This window comes from Rhinolophus ferrumequinum, chromosome 19 (genome assembly GCF_004115265.2).
Source record: "Rhinolophus ferrumequinum isolate MPI-CBG mRhiFer1 chromosome 19, mRhiFer1_v1.p, whole genome shotgun sequence".
NCBI lineage: Eukaryota > Metazoa > Chordata > Mammalia > Chiroptera > Rhinolophidae > Rhinolophus > Rhinolophus ferrumequinum.
In genome coordinates, this window is record NC_046302.1 from 18,513,654 (window position 1) to 18,530,908 (window position 17,255).

Consider the following 17,255-nt stretch of genomic DNA (forward strand, 5'->3'; position numbering starts at 1 on the left):
GTTTATAACAATGGACTCTTGCTATACCTGACACAGATCTACCCCTCCCACTAGAACTCTGAATTATTTTGCTGGAGGCTACAACATTCTGAGCAGTTTATTGGAAGTTGCAGGTGGGGATAACTCACCCAGTACAAGCTTAGCAGAACTGAGCCGCTGCAGCTTGTTAGGCTAGCCTTTGATGCAGACTGGTTGGACAGGTTCTGGACCTACAGAAGAACCGGTTTGACTGGCCTGTTATGCCAACATATTCTGGTTTGATTCCATGTTCCACAGACGGTAGAAACCTGCCCAGCCAGTTAAATGAAAGACATATTAGGTTATCCATTGCACACTGTATATAGCTTAGATGCAGCACAACTCTTCCACATAGCAGTAGTGTCTAGTAAACTCTAGCGTGGTCCAGCGAGGTGGCTTCCACTGATTTACTGTTTAAGTTCATAGCTTCAGGGAAAGTCAGCAGTGAAACACCTGCTTTTGACCAAGAGCAGAGGGTTTCTAAATAAATTGAAGGGTAAGTTAATACATTTTTTTTTATATATTTCTCAGTATTCTGTGCACTTTTGGAAGGTTAAATTAAATGATGTTTTAAGATGTCTATTTTTAATATGATAATAACTGCATTATACCTTTTATGTAAAACTGGTTCTATATGGTTTTGTAACACTTGCATATATGTTCACTGATTTGTTTGGATAAAGGTTATTTGGTATATAATACACTTTGGCTATACCTTTTTGTAAGTTGGGCATGACTTGGGCATACAGTCATTTAAAAAGCTGAGTTGAACAATTTTGCTAAATATATTTCACCTATTAATGATTCACCTTAAGCCATCTACTTCTTTGATAATGTCCTATTATGTTTTATAGACTGTTGCTACACAGGAACAATTTTATATGATAAATCTAATTGTGGATGAAATAATAATTGCTTTTTTAAGGTGCAAAGAAAAAAATGGTGTTGGCTTCCTTGGTGATCCTAAGTACATTAGAGGAACAATTCACAGCAAGAATTGAGGAGTGTGGAAAAAAAAAAAAAAACATTGTGGAATCTGGTAACTGATTAACTATTGGAGCTCAAAAGCACTTGCTGAGCTGAATAGAAAGGAATGAAGACAGGTTTTGTCATGCCTTATTACATCCGAACAACTTTTGGGGTTAAAGAAAATTTGTATCTTCCGTTCCCTTATATTATATTTGAAAATAATTATTTTATGTCTCCCTTTCATTGATCCGATTAATTTATGTTAGGAGTTTGTGTCATTTAAAATGAAAGTTACCGATCCCTTTAGATTTATTTTGGCATACCAAACTACCCCCTTAGTATTAGGTTGAATTGAACGCATGCATCTTCTTGGCATTCAATTTAATGTTACAATTTACACATGAATTTATTTGGAAATTAAAATAATTTTTTTAACAGATTTATACTGAATATTCTCCTGTCTAAAGCTATTTGTAAGCTATCTTAATATAACTTTGCCTTGAGCCTAGCAAGACTGATGCACACTTTTCATTGTCACTAGAGTTCTTACTTTGTCATTGTATTCACACTCAAAGGCTATAAATTTCTTTAGAATGCTAATAAAGAATTTTTTAAGTGAGAATAAATATTCAGATAAGATTTTTTTTTTTCTTTTCTTTTCTTTTTTTTTTTTTTTTGGCAAAACCCTTTGGATGCTTTTTCACTCCAAAGCAATTCTGCATAAAACTGCTGATAATTCAGCTAAACTTCTAAAAAGCCATGTAATGTTGAATCTGCAAAAGGAATGTGCTGATTCAGCAAACCAAAATTAATTTTATTCAGCATAAGCTGTATTCTGACGATTTGAAGGAAATATGGATCAAAATTTTTAGTTGGGTGAAATTTTCTCTTTTCAGGTAAGATACAGACATGTCAACAGAGTATACTTTTAGTGTTTTTGGTGACTATATTATATATGGTAATTAAAAATTTTTAAATCATATAGTGTTTAAAATACAGGGCTTACTGTTTGAAAATAAACTTAACTTGGAATTCAAATTTATTTATTGAGCATTTTTATATCTATGATTTTAAGAAAAGCAATTTAAAAGCTAGAGGTATATTTCATAAAAATCCTTGGGCAAAATTTTAAGGTTAACTCTACATTTTGGAGAGGGATTTTACAGTTTTCATTTAATAGGATTTTCCGTTTCAAATATATGAAAGTGCTATTAAACATGAATTTTATGTATTTCCATAAATCGATTCCTTTAAAATATTCATACATTGTGATGTTTTGATTAAAATTAAGGATATACGGATTTATCAATCAAATTAGGAGTGTGTGTGTGTGTGTTTGTGTGTGTGTGTGTGTGTGTATTTTGAATGGCCCTAAATTATCTCAGGGCCAGGGTCAAAAATTGTTCTACTCATTTAAAAATCTTTCAATTCTTTAAGTCTCATTGGATGAATTCCTTTATTCCTAGCGACACAGTTTCACACAATGACTGTTTTTGTCAACAATGTTAGCTTTCTTAACAACAGTAACCTCTTTCCTTCCTGAATATCTGCATGGGTTTCCTGCCAAAAGCACTTAGAATCCTAACATTTTTGAGCTAGAAGGACTCTTAAATATAACTAAGGAATCCAACTCCTCATGCTTGAGTTGAATGAAAAGCCCCAAAATGTAGGTGAATCACCACTATATAACTTAAGGGTCGCTCTGGCACCAGAACATCTCAGTTTCCTGAATACCAGCCCAGACTAATAGTGGTTTTTTTTCACTACCCTACATTGACTCTTCTGAATGCTACATGAAATCTAATCTGTTTTCTAAAGGATTTGTAAAAAGATAAAATTGTATTGTAGAGTTATGTTAATGTGTCTTTGCTGAACTAAGAAATTATTTGTTTTTATATCTTAATCTATATCATTATTGTCCCCAAACTTTTTTTGTCATAGTGGCTAAATTTATGGAGTTACCATTGGTAATGAAGGTGACTACCACTTCAAGCCCTTAATCTCTTAATGCCATCATAAAATTTTGTATCAAACTGACACACTCCTTAATATTTCCTTCATATTCCCCTTCAAGTTTGAGGATCTTGCTGTCGTTTTCTGACTTAATATTGCTTTAAACTATCTCGACTGTTTATTTTCTTAGTATGCATGTATTCTTGTATTGTTTTAGTCACTCTTATGTTGATATAGTTTAGGATTTTTGCCTAAAAAGTTAGTACATCTAAAATTTGGTTAGAACTGACAGGAAAGTTTCAGTAAGGTTATGAAGACCAGAACTGCAGGATTCAAAACCCATGTCTGAGATGATAGAACTTGTTATTTAAGTGGTGAGCTCTTAATACAGTGCTATGCTTATAATTGATCAAAAATTCTTTGAATGTTTTTAACTTCAGGAATTCCAAGGAAATGGGCCTGAGAACAAAAGTCTCAAAATTTTCAATTCTAACTCCTGGAACTAAATGTTAATTTTCCTAATCCCCTTATCTTTTCACAGGGAAAATCCTACCTGAGGGATGCTTCTAAATTTGGTAAATTTAGTTCAGTCCAAGTGGACTCTGGAATATAATCACCTCCATTTGTTTCTTATCTTTACAGACAAGAGCAAGGGTAGTATATTGAAAAATATAAAGGTTTTTGAGATGGGTTTCGATATTGACTCTGCTGCAAACCAGTTTACCCTTGCGAATTACTGAACCCTCTGAATTCTCTTTTCTCCATCTCTAAGTTAGGGAAACTAATACCATTCTCTAATAATTGTTGGAAGAATTACATGATCTATGATGTATAAAACGCCTAGCACAGTTCCTAGAACATAGTGGGTGCAACAAATGTCAATATACTTTCCACCCCATTAATAGAATGTATAATAAATTTCAACAAATAGCTTGAGTAAGCGAAGTCAAAGCTTAACTTAGAACATATATTTTATTTTTGTCAGAGAGATAAAAATTAAATCAGCAACCTTGGAAAGCATTAAGATCTAATATCAGAAAATAGTTTAACCTTATTAAATTAGAAACCCATGTAATTGAATCCACTTAAAGAGTCAAGAAGCCTTTGTTAAACATATTTGAGAGCAATACACTAATTAAAAGGTTTAAATAATTTTTAAAAATTCAAATTTCAATCATCTATACCAAAGAAAGGAACTATGGCATACATAGACCAAATTACACCTTACTTGTGCCTAGTAACTGAGTTTTTCAAGGACATTTTATATCTATTTATATCTATTATCTCATATGACATCAAATTATTTGTCCAAAGATTTCTATATGCTCAAAGGATTATGCTCTTTCTACTATAAATTGAATTCTTCAGGGCTCTAGAATGTTTTTTTCCTCCAAAAGATTCTCTTCCAAATTAAATTTATTGTAGGTCAATATTAAATTGTATTGCATTTCCTTGATAGGAAATGATAAGGAGGGTGAGTCCAAAATGTTTTGGGTGTAATACGTAAGGTAGAATAGAATTTAACATTTTCTAAAAATAATATTAAATTAGCTTCAGACCCATTTGTTGATTAGGAGATGGAGCCAATGAGCAAAGTTCACATGCAACATACGTATTTATGAAATGTATGTCATCATCAGAAGGTAGTTCAAGAGCTAAGAGCAGGAACATGGTTATGACTTGATATTAGAACCAACAAATGGATTCACAAACTGATCGTATTGAGCTCTTACAAGATGCTTAATTGCTATACAAATAAGCTTAGTACTGATAATATAATTTAAATTTATATCCATGGAAAATAAATTTCTTTTTCTCTTAAATTGAAAAGTTTGTATGTAGATGGTATATCTAAAGACAAAAGTACCACTTACTAGTTAAGCTCACTAATTATACATTCTTATTAAAACTATTTTATTAGCTACATAAGCAATTTAATCTTACATAACTATTAATTTGCATTTATTTTCACACATTTGGATATTACTATAAACAATTGAAAAGAAGGCAGGGAGTAGTAACATAAGTTTAAAATATATATTTTAAATGTTTCTACATAAATACAGATGCTTCTCAGCATATGATGGTGTTATATCCCAATAAACCCATCAAAAGTTGAAAATATCATTAAGTCGAAAATGCATTTACTATCACACTGTAGAGTAACAGTTGCTTACCCTCGTAATCACATCACTGACTGGAAGCTACAGCGTGCTGACGTGCCCAGCATCAAGGAGTCAGTATAGTACTGCTTTTTGCTAGAAAAGTTTGAAATTCAAAATTCCAAGTATGGTTTCTACTAAACAAATTCACATCGCTTTCACACCATCTTAAGGCCGAAAAGTCAAACCATGTAAATCGGGGACTCTCTGTAGCTAATTTAAATAATTCAGGACAAACAACCAAATTTGCTATGCATCAAAAATGAACTGAGAAATAGAGAATGTTATAGCTCATCATGTTAAAGACATATAGCCTTAAAAATGATCATAAAACTGTTATATTAGAAGTTATTATTACTGACAAAGTAAAAATATAACTTGCGTGGCAAATTTTTAGTTTCCAAGTTCTATCTTAAGTCTATTCCCCGAAAGTTCATTGCCTATTGTTTCTACAATGATTTAGGTTAAGAGTGAGAAAAACCTCCTTCCAAAATGAAAACAGTTGAAGTCTAATGAATTTCAGAAATGCATTTAGAAATACAAGATCAATAACTTTATGTAGCTTGCAGTACACTATTTTTGGAGCAATTCTCTTCATCTCTTCTGTGATGAAGTCTTCTATAAATAAGTTTACATTTAATATATACAGGTCAAAATTTGGAGGGCAGGGGTCTCCTAACTTAAAGTGATGAAATACAAGCTGAGATGGTAGAATCATTCACTTTTCTGAAAATATAAATATTGTAATCAATTTTCAATAACATAGTAAGAATGGTAAATAGCTTCTACATAACATTTTAGTGAGCTGTTAAATTCTGCCCTAGTCACTTTCCAAGTAATTGTCTGACAAAATTTAAAACAAATATATGTTGCTGAAGAACAAGCATACTGTTTTTTAACTGTATTATAGAACGAACCACTGGAACTTGGCTACAGGCCAGAAACCTGTGCACTAGATCTGGAACCTGGCTACACTGGAACCTGGCTACAGGCCATTCAGTAAGAAATTGGTTCAGTCCATTCCAGCATGACAATACCAATCTCTTTTCCCACAGTTTTAGTTCCTAAGACGTAAGTGAGTACTTCTTTAAGACGAATGATCTTTTCTAATTTCACTAGTAAGCATGCATTAAACACATCTAGCGTAAATTAAATTCTCAGAAGTTCCTTGGTACCATAACAAACCACATGTTAATACTAATGTTAAAGCGAAGTAAGTAATATCAAATCAAATTTCAACAAAGAAAGAGCAAAGTGACTGAAATAAAAATTTAATTCTTTTTAATCTGACTTCTCAGTCTGTGGTTTGTTGGCTCAATTTATTGGAACATGTGATTAATGGTTCTATGACACTAACAGTCCCTGTGGAGTCAGTTATTTTTCATTTACTTCATAATGATTATACGCAGCAGTATTATTACTATAATAATGTAGCAATGCTTCTCAAAGTATAGTTTCTGGACCATCTGATTCACCTGGGGGGTGCCTATTTAAAATGCAGATTGTTAAACTCCATTCTAGACATATCACATTAGAATCTCTGGCAGGTAGATCCTATGAATCTGTATATGTACATATTTTCTAGATTATGCTAATGTCCAATAAAGTTTGAGAAGCAGCAAGAAAAGATTCTCTCTCCTGTAAGGGACTGAGTGAAAGTATTTGAGTTCCTTCAAATCCAGCCATTATTAATCACTATCAGAAAAATAGCCTCAAAGGCAGATGTTCAACCTATCTTGGATCATCATTACCATTCTTACAAAGTACCTGCATGAAATTAATCTGACTCCCATCCATGCATGCAAACTTTCAAATTTTAAATTTTCCATTAATAACAAAGATAGTAAAATAGAAATCTCATGTTTAACCTTTATGTCTTAGTTTGGATTCTCCCTGGAAAATAGACCATAAATCCTCCAGATTATGTGCATATTCTTTATTTGGGAAATCATCCCAGGGAACAGAAGTGGGGGATTAGGAGAAGGAAATGGGGAGGAAAGGAAAACCAATACAGAAGTGCATTCTGGAGTTTATCCTCTACTATTGGCTAATAGGGCTCAATCCCAGTATCTTCTTAGGAGCCATGACGCTGAAGACATGAAAGAAGAAGATTTATCCACCGGTTCTGACTTCTATCAGTTAAACGTTGCCTCATGAGTTGTTACTTTCCTCACACTTTCAGGTTGTGCTTCTATTGCCAAAGGCTTAGATAAGCCCCCAGGACAGAAAGTCAGGTGAGGGGCTGTCAGGTTTCACCTGGTTGCCACTGCAATGGCTGGAGTAAGCAGAGCCCAAAGCTGTCCAGTACATCACTATTATAGGACAAATATGGTCAAACTGCTTTTTCCTCAGTTTACCAATATAATTTTAATGCACTATACAACTAAAATGGATTTTCTGAGAAATGAGTACAGCAATTTGAATGGAAAGTGAGGAACTTTAGCCAAGTTTTGTCTGATGGATTTGATCCATTCCCACAAAACCTGAGATGCACTGAAATTTGATCTTCTGTGAGAAAGGTATTTTCTAATAAACTACATTTCATTTCCTGAATTTGGTTGCCAATTTTTAAAGGGCCAAACATCAGCAAAATGAACAATTAGTGTGTATTCTAAAAATACTTTTGTGTCCAACATTGATCCAAAGACTTTATTGTTTAAGTTTACATTGGTAAAATTATAGTAAAAACAGATTAACTACATTGGACCCTCAAGTAACACTTCTCATTATAGTAAAACACAGAATTTTGAATAGTACAAGTTTGTCTTGGACTGTGTCCAAGAGGGTCTGGTTACAAGAACTAATTCATTATAACCTATAATGTGATCACAGAGCATGGCTCTGAAGAATACATTAGACAAAGACTCTAGTTGAAAAGATTAAAAATAGAAAATTAAACAGCCAGTTATGTGCTTTAATTAAGTAAACACCACATTTGTTTGCATAATGATAGAAATAGTTTAAAGAAAATAAGGAAAAAATAGGTACAAATAAAAAAGAAATTTGATTAAAATATTATATACTATCTTTTCATTTAACTTGTTAAAATAAAACAATCATCTGAGTTTTAAAAAATAACCCTCAAAATAGGGAAATTGGACTGAGGAGGGCATAGAAATAAGAAAAAGTAGGATACACGCTGCCAAACAAAGCCCAATAATAACAGATAGTATTTTCTAAAGGAAGAATCAAATATACTCAGGTCTTCACTAAATTAGCTCAGATCACAATCAACTTGATATCAACACTCCCTTTCTTGGACTTGAAGCTGAGAAGATCATAAGTCTCTGTTAAATAACCACCAATTTCTGAAATAAACAAATAAATTATTTTCCCTTTCTACACAATTTTGCAGTTGGGCTAGATGATTTTAAAAATACCTTAGAATAAAGTGGAAATAACAATATAATAATACTCCCTGACTTATTTAAACTTAATTATGTGAATCAAGTAAGATATGTAGAAGCACTTAACAAATTATAATTTAACCCTTCTATAATTATAAATCTCTCATAATTTACATAGCAATTCAACAATTTCACTATAATTATATAACTAGTGATTGGAGAGATCTCTCTGATTAGTTGTAGCTCTTAAATCTGTCTACTATTAACTGCACTTTCTTACACTATTTAGATACATGTAGACAATCATTCACTCCTAGCAACAATCCTGTGAAATACCCACGACATATATTATTATCTTCATATCATTGATAAACAACTGAGGCACAGAGACGTTAAATTACTTGCTTGAAGGATTACATTTAAAAATTAGAATCTATTAAATAAATTTAGTGGAGCTGCTGCTGATTTTCCAATATCAATTTATACAAATACGTTCTATATACTTAGTTTCAGAATTCACAATGATACCCCACAGCTGAACCTTTGCACATGCCTTCTGCTCCCAATAGGCAAGCTGCTGCTTCTACCACGCTGCTTGCTCCCAATAGGCAAGGTGCTTCAAACGTCTGTGAAATCTTCTTTAAGAAATTTCACGTACATTATTTCATTCTTTAACTACCCTTTTGGACACAGAAAGTACGACTATTCTAATTTTTCAGTCGAGGATAAGACTAGTCTAGGAAACATGCAGATAATCAGAGATAGAGCCACAGCTTTAACCCTGGTCCTATCCTCCAGTCCAGGACTTACCTAGTGCCATATACGGGGAATATGGACGGCTATGCCATCTTTGATTGTAGAACACAGTCAGGTTTTTGGAGCGCTTCCTGCTGTGGTCCCTTCTGAGACTACAACATAATTCAAGGCCCTTTAATCTATTTAATTTTAAACTAACTACGTGGAAGACTCCATGGGGCTGGGAAAGCTAGTATAAACATGTTTGCTAATCCATTAGAAGTCAATTTATACTCATCTTTCAAATGTCCACATCTATTGTAAGGCGAGTAAAAGAGCATGTGTATCACAATTGCTAAGAAATACAATTATTAATGCAAAAAAAAGTCTAAAAAATGAACTGAAATTGGTCCATATAATGGGTGCTTCACTCCAACCCTGACCGAGAGAGCCCAGTTTATTTTCATTTTCTCAATTATTACTTAAATTAAGTTGCTATCAGATTTAAAAGTCCTTTTGGTAACCTCATAAAATGTAAAGCTTTCTGAAGTAAATAGAAAAATGTACTGGAACTGCAAGTAGCTTGTAGGTAATAAGAATTTTTTTTTCATAATTCAGAAACTATTTGTTTTCTCAAAAACATTCTCTAAATTAAAAAATAGAAAAGCACAAGATAAGTTTTATATAGATTCTACTACTCAAAAATCTACTACTCAAAAATAGCACAGTGTACTGCAAAGAGCATAGATATAGGATTTATGGCAAGAAGACTGGATTTAAAGTCTTGGGTCAACTTATCTAGTACTTTGTACATATAATGCCAGTCAAAGCACCCAATTTCTCAACTTCTGTGAAAAGATGAAAATTGTACCTGTTCTATTTTTTTGACATTTTTAGACTCAAAAGATATTCAGGAAAAGCACTTTGTATTTTACCATCACTAATTGTTCTTGAATCCATTTCCTATCAGAATTAAACAAACCACTTCTCAACTCATAGGAATTTCAGAGCACCATTAATAAATCCAAGAATATTATGGCTTATATTAGCTGTACCATAATACTCTTTAGAAAGAGTTTAGATAGGTCTGTACATAGCTGAGAAAGAAATACTTCTGACTACCAAATACTTCCGTTCATTTTAATCTTCTCCTTTTTATTAATTTATATTTCAAATTCCTTAAAGCTTCTGACCATAGGATGTATCACCAAAACCAGGATACTTTTTAGAGTAAACAGGAGCCCTATTAATAATTAGACAGAACAACAGACATTAACCAGAACTGTTGCTGGTAAACCAGGGCATACGGTCACTTCATATAAGGAGTGCACTAAATTTGGGGAGAGGAAGTCTATCTATTTCAGTCTTAATATCCACAAAAGCATAGTTTGTAAAAACTATAGTTAAAACAGTAGTCTACAAAAACAAATTGTTAGCAAGGGTGTAAAGTGAATTAAAACATAATTAAATTTCACTATATATTTCGAATACTGATTATATATAAGTAAAATTGGAAAAGTATTGGCTGAAACTGAAGGTCTCCTCTAAGAATTTTGGATGGAAAACATTTTTGGAAAGGTAACTATCAAAGCTTCCTTAACCTTTGACTACTATCTGGATTAGGAAAAGCACAAAGCCAATATTTAAACAAAGTCTACTTTTTTCAAGCATTGTTAGAATAGGGAAAAAATGGGGTAAAAAAAACCAGCCAATGTGTTTGAAGACATATCTGTAACTTGTGAGGTGTGCATACATTAAAGACCACAACTATTCACTGCTTTGCCAGCAGTGAATAAATTTATCAATTCACAAATGGAAAAAATTAGCATTTAAGATGTGAATCATTATTTTCTTAGAAGTGGACAAAGCAATGAATATTAAACATGTTTGCTCTTGTGAACCTATCAAGGACTGCTTGAATAGACTCTGAGTGTCAGTGATTCCTTCCTAGTATTAACCCTTCATAGTATTTTCCATTTATATTACTGCAAATAAATATGGTTCTCTCAGCTTCCATCATGGTAATATTATACATATCTATATAGGACAATGCAGTATAGTAGTATATTCATTAGATAGAAAGGTAAAGATTAGTTTTTCAAAATTCCCAAAATAAAATCTACTTTTCTACTCTACAGTTTTAGGGATCACTCTTAAATTCTTTTATCATCTCTACAGCAGTTAGGCCCTGAGGTTCTTATAAATGCCAGTGTTCACTGGCAGTTTTAAGTGTTAATGCCAATCTTATAAATGCCAGGGCTAACTAACACAATTCCTGGGCTTCATAAACCTATATGCATAGGTATGAGATACTGCCCAAGCAGCCACTGGATGATCTGAAAGAGATGCCCCTTTCCATTGATAATAAATCTTTCTGCAATAACAGATCATTAACATTCTTGATCAGCCCACCATCCTTTAAACCTAGGCAACTACGCAATTGTACAGTATACGGTATAGACATTTTCACCAAATATAATAAGATAGTTCCTAAATTGAGCAAAGTACATATCTAGTAAAATTTTGCCCATTACTGATGTGAAATGAAGGAACTAAGTGAATGATACTTAAAATCACAAACACAAAACTAATAGTTTATAAAAGGAAAAGAAGTAGGTATATGTAGCTGTAGTGAAAATCAAAATAAATAAAGCTGCTTTATCTAAGTTGGAAGTTGGCCAGACTACTTGAGGCTAATTTTTCTAATTGGAAAGCAATGTGTAATCTTTAATGTGTATTATAGGCACTTTAATGACCACCTAAGACTATCAAAATAAAATCTGTGATACTGACACCCTCCATGAATGTTAAATATATCTTATAGAACAATTATAAAACTGCTCAACCTAACTGGATCTTGGCACCTTCAACTCAAATCAGAGATAAAACATTTTGGCACTTGGGGCAAGATCACTAATTGATGTATATACCTACCCCAAACAACACTTAATAACTACTGTAAACAACATTTTAAAAATTAAATCAAGTGTTCAAGTTGACATAAATGTTGACAGCTAACATAATTTTCTTTTGTTTTAAAGTTTTATCTAACAGCCTTTTGTCTCCTCAAAATAGGTCTAACTGTAGGTATACAGTTCACCGGCTTTTTAGTATAGTGTGTTCATATTAGAGGTGCTGAACAGTATTATGTAAATAGTCATAATGGGTTTTAATCATTTACTTTAAAATTTTTGCCTGAAGATACAGGCCCTCAATGCTGGAGGAGGAGGGGGATGGGATGACATGGGGAGTCGGGGAAGGTGGGAAATGCCCAGCACAAAGAGCCGAAATAGCCTTAGACTAGAAATCGGATACCTTTGTTCCAGTCCCAGCTCCATCCTGGTTCTTCAGGGAATCACATAACCTCATTTGTTCATTCAACCTTCATTTGTTCATTATGCATGCTAGGCCAGTGCTGTCCAGTACAGCAGCCACTAGCTACATGTGGCTTTCAGCACTAGAAATGCAGCTAATCCAAATTAAGATGTGCTCTAAAGCTAATGCACACATCCAATTTCAGAGACTCAGTACAAAGAAAAAGAATGTAGAAAATCTCATTAATAAATTTTTATATTACAATGTTGAAATAATATTTTAAATAAATTTGATTCAATAAAATGTATTAAGTTAATTTTACCTGTTTCTTTTTACTTTTTTTTAATGTGGTTACTAAAAAATTTTAAATTATGTATGTGGCTCTTGGAAAGTGCTGTGCTAGGACTCACTAGTGAAAACGAGGAATACTGAGACGAATAAAGAAAGGACAGTCTCTGCTGTCAAGGAACTCCTCACAGCCTCGTTGGGAAAGATATAAAAATAATTACAATATAATGGTGTTAAATGCAATGATAAAGATATACATACAGGGGTATGGAAGAATGAGGAGGGCAATTTCTGGAAGGGGGTAGGAAGGAGGGGTGAAGAGAAACGTTAGGTTAGCTTTCTGGAAGCAGCACCACCTAAGCTGAGTCTTAGATAAGCAGAAAGGTAAAATATAAAGGATCTGGGTGTAAGTAATTCTCAGAGAAGAGGATTGTATGAGCCACAACAAAGAAATAGCAAATGGGATGAGGGAGGAATAAAAGCAGTTACCTATTGATCTAGGGAAAGGGTGAGATGGGTGGTAGAAAGTCTGCAAGGCCATAGGAAGGGCTTCTGTGACATTTTAAAGGTACCGAATTTTAACCTTAGGCAATGGAGAGCCATTGAAGGGTTTTAAGCGAGGGAATGCCTGCATCAGAAATGATTTAAATCTGGCAGCTGTGAAGAGATTTGGATGAAGGTGAACAAGACTTGAAGCAAGGTTTTAATCTAGGTAAGTAATATCAGGTCCTAAACTAGAGCCCTAAGAGTGAGGGTGGAAAGGAAAGCACTAATTCAAAACCATATTAAGGAGGTTGTTATGTCTGCTCACTGGCAAGCCGTGAAAGAATTCACGAGTCGGGTAGAAACATAGAAGGAAGATTTATTAAAGAGAAGGGTCGGCTGGGCAGAGTCTGCTGGAAACTGCTGCGTCGCGTCTTTGTTTGGTCTCAAATTTTATATTTTCTAACCAGGATATAAATTTCTTGGGCCTGTAGTGAGGGATGGGCGGGGGGAGTTGGGGTTAATCTGGTTATCACAAACTTTGCATATGTTATGGGGATTTAAGTTGGAGCCAGGAGTGGATCCCATACAGATGCAAAACCTCTGCCAAGTCACAGGGCCTGCACTGGGCTGAAGTAAACAGAAAGACTGAAACTGGTGTGTGTAATGACGAGAGGGGAAAAGAGAGAGGAGGACACATGCCAGAGTGGGGCTAATTAATTAATTTAATATCTAATCAATTTATTTAGCAATAGCAAAAGACAAAGGCAATTAACAGAATATGCTAATGTCAGAAAGTAAAGGTAGTTAAGACTAAACTATATACATTGATAATGATGCCATGTCAAGGAGTATACATACATGTAAGTTTAAGAGATCCCAACACATGTTTACTATTGGTCAAAAATCACTTGACTAAATACACAAATAACATCAAGTAAAGAGTATCCAAAAGCAGTAATAAGCTTTATAGGATAGTAACTATTACAGTAGATGCCAAAAGCTCACCAAACCAGGGGCAACAGCACTGGAAAAGTCATAAATCAAAACCTTGCCCGGTCTGTAGCTGAGAGAAACTCAGGCGTCTCCCACACCGCTGCTTGCTAGTTCCCAAGAATGCTGCTGCTATTGGCGTTATTGTTGTTGTTGTTGCTAGAAGTTAGGGGGTCTTCTGACACTGCAAGCTGCAAACTGCATACAAGTTCCCAAAGATGCTATAATGATGACAATTCACCAATGAAAGAACTGTCTCTACTGTCCAGTGAGGCAAGTTCCGATCTCTTATTCTGAAACAATCCTATCCTGAAAAGCAGTCCTGAAACGGCAAATCTTCTGAATAGCAATCTCTTGAAACAGCAATCAATCAATATCAATATGCCACCTGAGGTCTGTCTTATATATATATCTCTTTAGATACACACCCCAGAGCCAAGTTTTTGTGTTCCTGCCTCCCCTCTCAAGGAATCACCATTTCTGGGAGGGTTTGGCAGTTAATGATAAGAACACATCTGGCTGTTGAAAATAGCACCTACTATTCTCGCCTGGGACCATCAGCCCAAGGCCTTCCAAAGATGGCAACGTGCCTGTCACATCAGCCTGATATAACTTAGCTACTTCTTCACTTCATCTGCTTATGTGGGTGAAAGCAACTGCATCTCATATCTCCCCTGCCTGGAATGAGACAGAAGAGGGAATTGCAACCTCATCCCATGTCTTCCCTGCCCGGGGAGAATGAGACCAAAGGGGGAATTTACTCAACCCCTGATCACAGCACAGAAATCATCTCATCTGCAGGAACAGACAAAAGCTAATAGACAGAAGTTAACACCAACCAATGAAGGCAAATTTTCCTCAACATCTTCCCTGCAGTATGCATAGTAAACATACAGCAAGCAGAGCCAAAGACAGCTTTCAAAAAGTTCCAAGCAAAATTACACTTATTAATTTGAATTATACTAGAGATCCAAATCTCCAAAATAGAAGATTTAGTGCCACCATTACAATCCCTTGTCTTAACAGAGGTAATATCAGTAAAATATAGTGGTTGATCTGTTCTATGGAAAGGGGCTTGATTTTATTCTTAGGTGATGGGAACATCCTGGAATGTTTTGAGCAGGGTAGCATCCTGTGCTGACTTAGGTTTTAATGGACCACTTGGACTGATGTTGGAGAATACACTGCAAGGGGAAAACATTGGAAGTAGAAAGAGCATTGATTTTTTTTTTTTTAAAGGAGGCTATTGCTGCACAAGAGGTTTGAGATGATGATGCTTGGCCCAGGGTGTATGCAAAACTGGGAGTGAGAAGCAATTGGATTCAGGTTGCATTTTTACCTGCAAAATGGGATTTCCTAATTCACAGGGTTGAGAAAGGGAAAGAGAAGTTCAGGAAAGTCACACCTGTTGAGCTCAATTGTCTGGTGTAACCAAGAGGCTAGGGTGTCTGCTGAGAGTGAGAATACTGTACAGAGGCTTGAAGAAAATAGTGAAGGTTTGGGAGACAGCAAAGGAAACAGAAGGAGCGGAACAAAAATTATTTTAAGGATTAATTGATGCCCTACATGAGGTTTGAAACAGCATAAATTTAGTGATATTAGTCTAACCTATTATGTGATTTCCATTCACAACTCTCAGCCACCCAGCTGTAGGAGTTAGGCAGATTGTAGAATCAACAGAGTTTCAATTGTAAAATGGTTTAAGTTAAATGATTTTAAAATCTGCATAGTTCCAAAATTCTGCAGTTCTAAGAATCCTAGAATTTTTACCACATAATTTTTCTTAGTGTGGTTAACTGTATATAAACATAAACCTTACCATTTTAACCATTTCACTACACAATTTTTAAAAAAGCTTCCTAAACAGGGAAGCTTTGGGTTTTAGGTATGCTGGGACAATAAAATCCCACCCTTCAAGGTGGCAACTCTGGGCCTGGTGTGGCTGGAGTCCCACCTTCTGTTGCCTCTGAATGAAAGCAGCCTCACCTTTTTTTTTTTTATCGCAATAAGTAATACAACTACTCATTTTCTAAGTATCAAAAAAGTTTGGGAAACACTATTCTAAGCCATAAAAAAATGAGAAACCCAGTATTACAAAGAGTTCAAAATAGCTGCTTCTCTATTAAAGAAGTTTTCTCACATCTTCAAGACTTCATAACTTATTCTACCATGTAGGGCTTAAAGCTCCTTATTGGAAACAAACATCCATGATTATGCCCACCATTTCCACTGTTTAAGAATCTCTGAAGAGGATCTAAGCATTTTGCATGGAGTCAAGGATTTTCTCCTCCTATATAAAAAATAGGAATCCTTCAAGGGATGCCTAATTCATTTATCCACAGAGTACTGACTTTATGGCAGACACTGAGTTGGTTTCTGGAGATAAAAAGGTGAACAAGACATGGTTTTGACTTCAAAAAACTTAGTCTAGGGGAAGACAAAATTAATCAAACAAATAATTAAAACTGTAATAAATGTAGATGGAAGGTACCTAATATTATAAGAGGATCTAATAGAAGAGACTACTAAAACAAAATAAAAGGATTAGTAATCACTAGGCAAAGGGTAGGGGTAGATTTGGTAGAGAATTTTGGAGGCAACAGCATGCAAAGTCCTAGGAGACACTAAAAAGCCAACAAGTCCAGAGGGCAGGAAATGTTTGGCAATGAACCTGGGAAAGTAGTAGGGGGAGTTCAAAGGGTCTTCCTTCAGAGAGTTAACAGTAAGCCCCTGAAAGGGTTTAAGCAGCATAGTATCATTATCAAATTTATTTTTCAAGAAGATCACAGTAGCTATAATGTAGAGAAGTGGTCTCAAAGTAGGCACAACTTAAGGTGGGAGAACATATTAATTTTTTCTCATCTTTAGAATGTGTTGTAATAGTCATAGTATGTCAGCTCAGAAGTACTAATAAGAGCTAGCTTTTTATTGAACACATACTATGTACCTGAAAAGCGTACTAAGCTATTTACATAGGAGTGTACTAACTCAT

General features: G+C 34.5%; 1 protein-coding gene across 1 annotated transcript in view; it reads left to right on the top strand.

The window, feature by feature from the left end:
* The first annotated feature begins 382 nt into the window (after positions 1–382).
* Positions 383–17,255, top strand: part of RBBP8 (RB binding protein 8, endonuclease) — a 95,941-nt gene continuing 79,068 nt past the window's right edge. The window contains exon 1 of the mRNA XM_033087649.1: positions 383–514. The gene's annotated coding sequence lies outside the window, so the exon portion shown is untranslated. The remainder of the gene's footprint in view (positions 515–17,255) is intronic.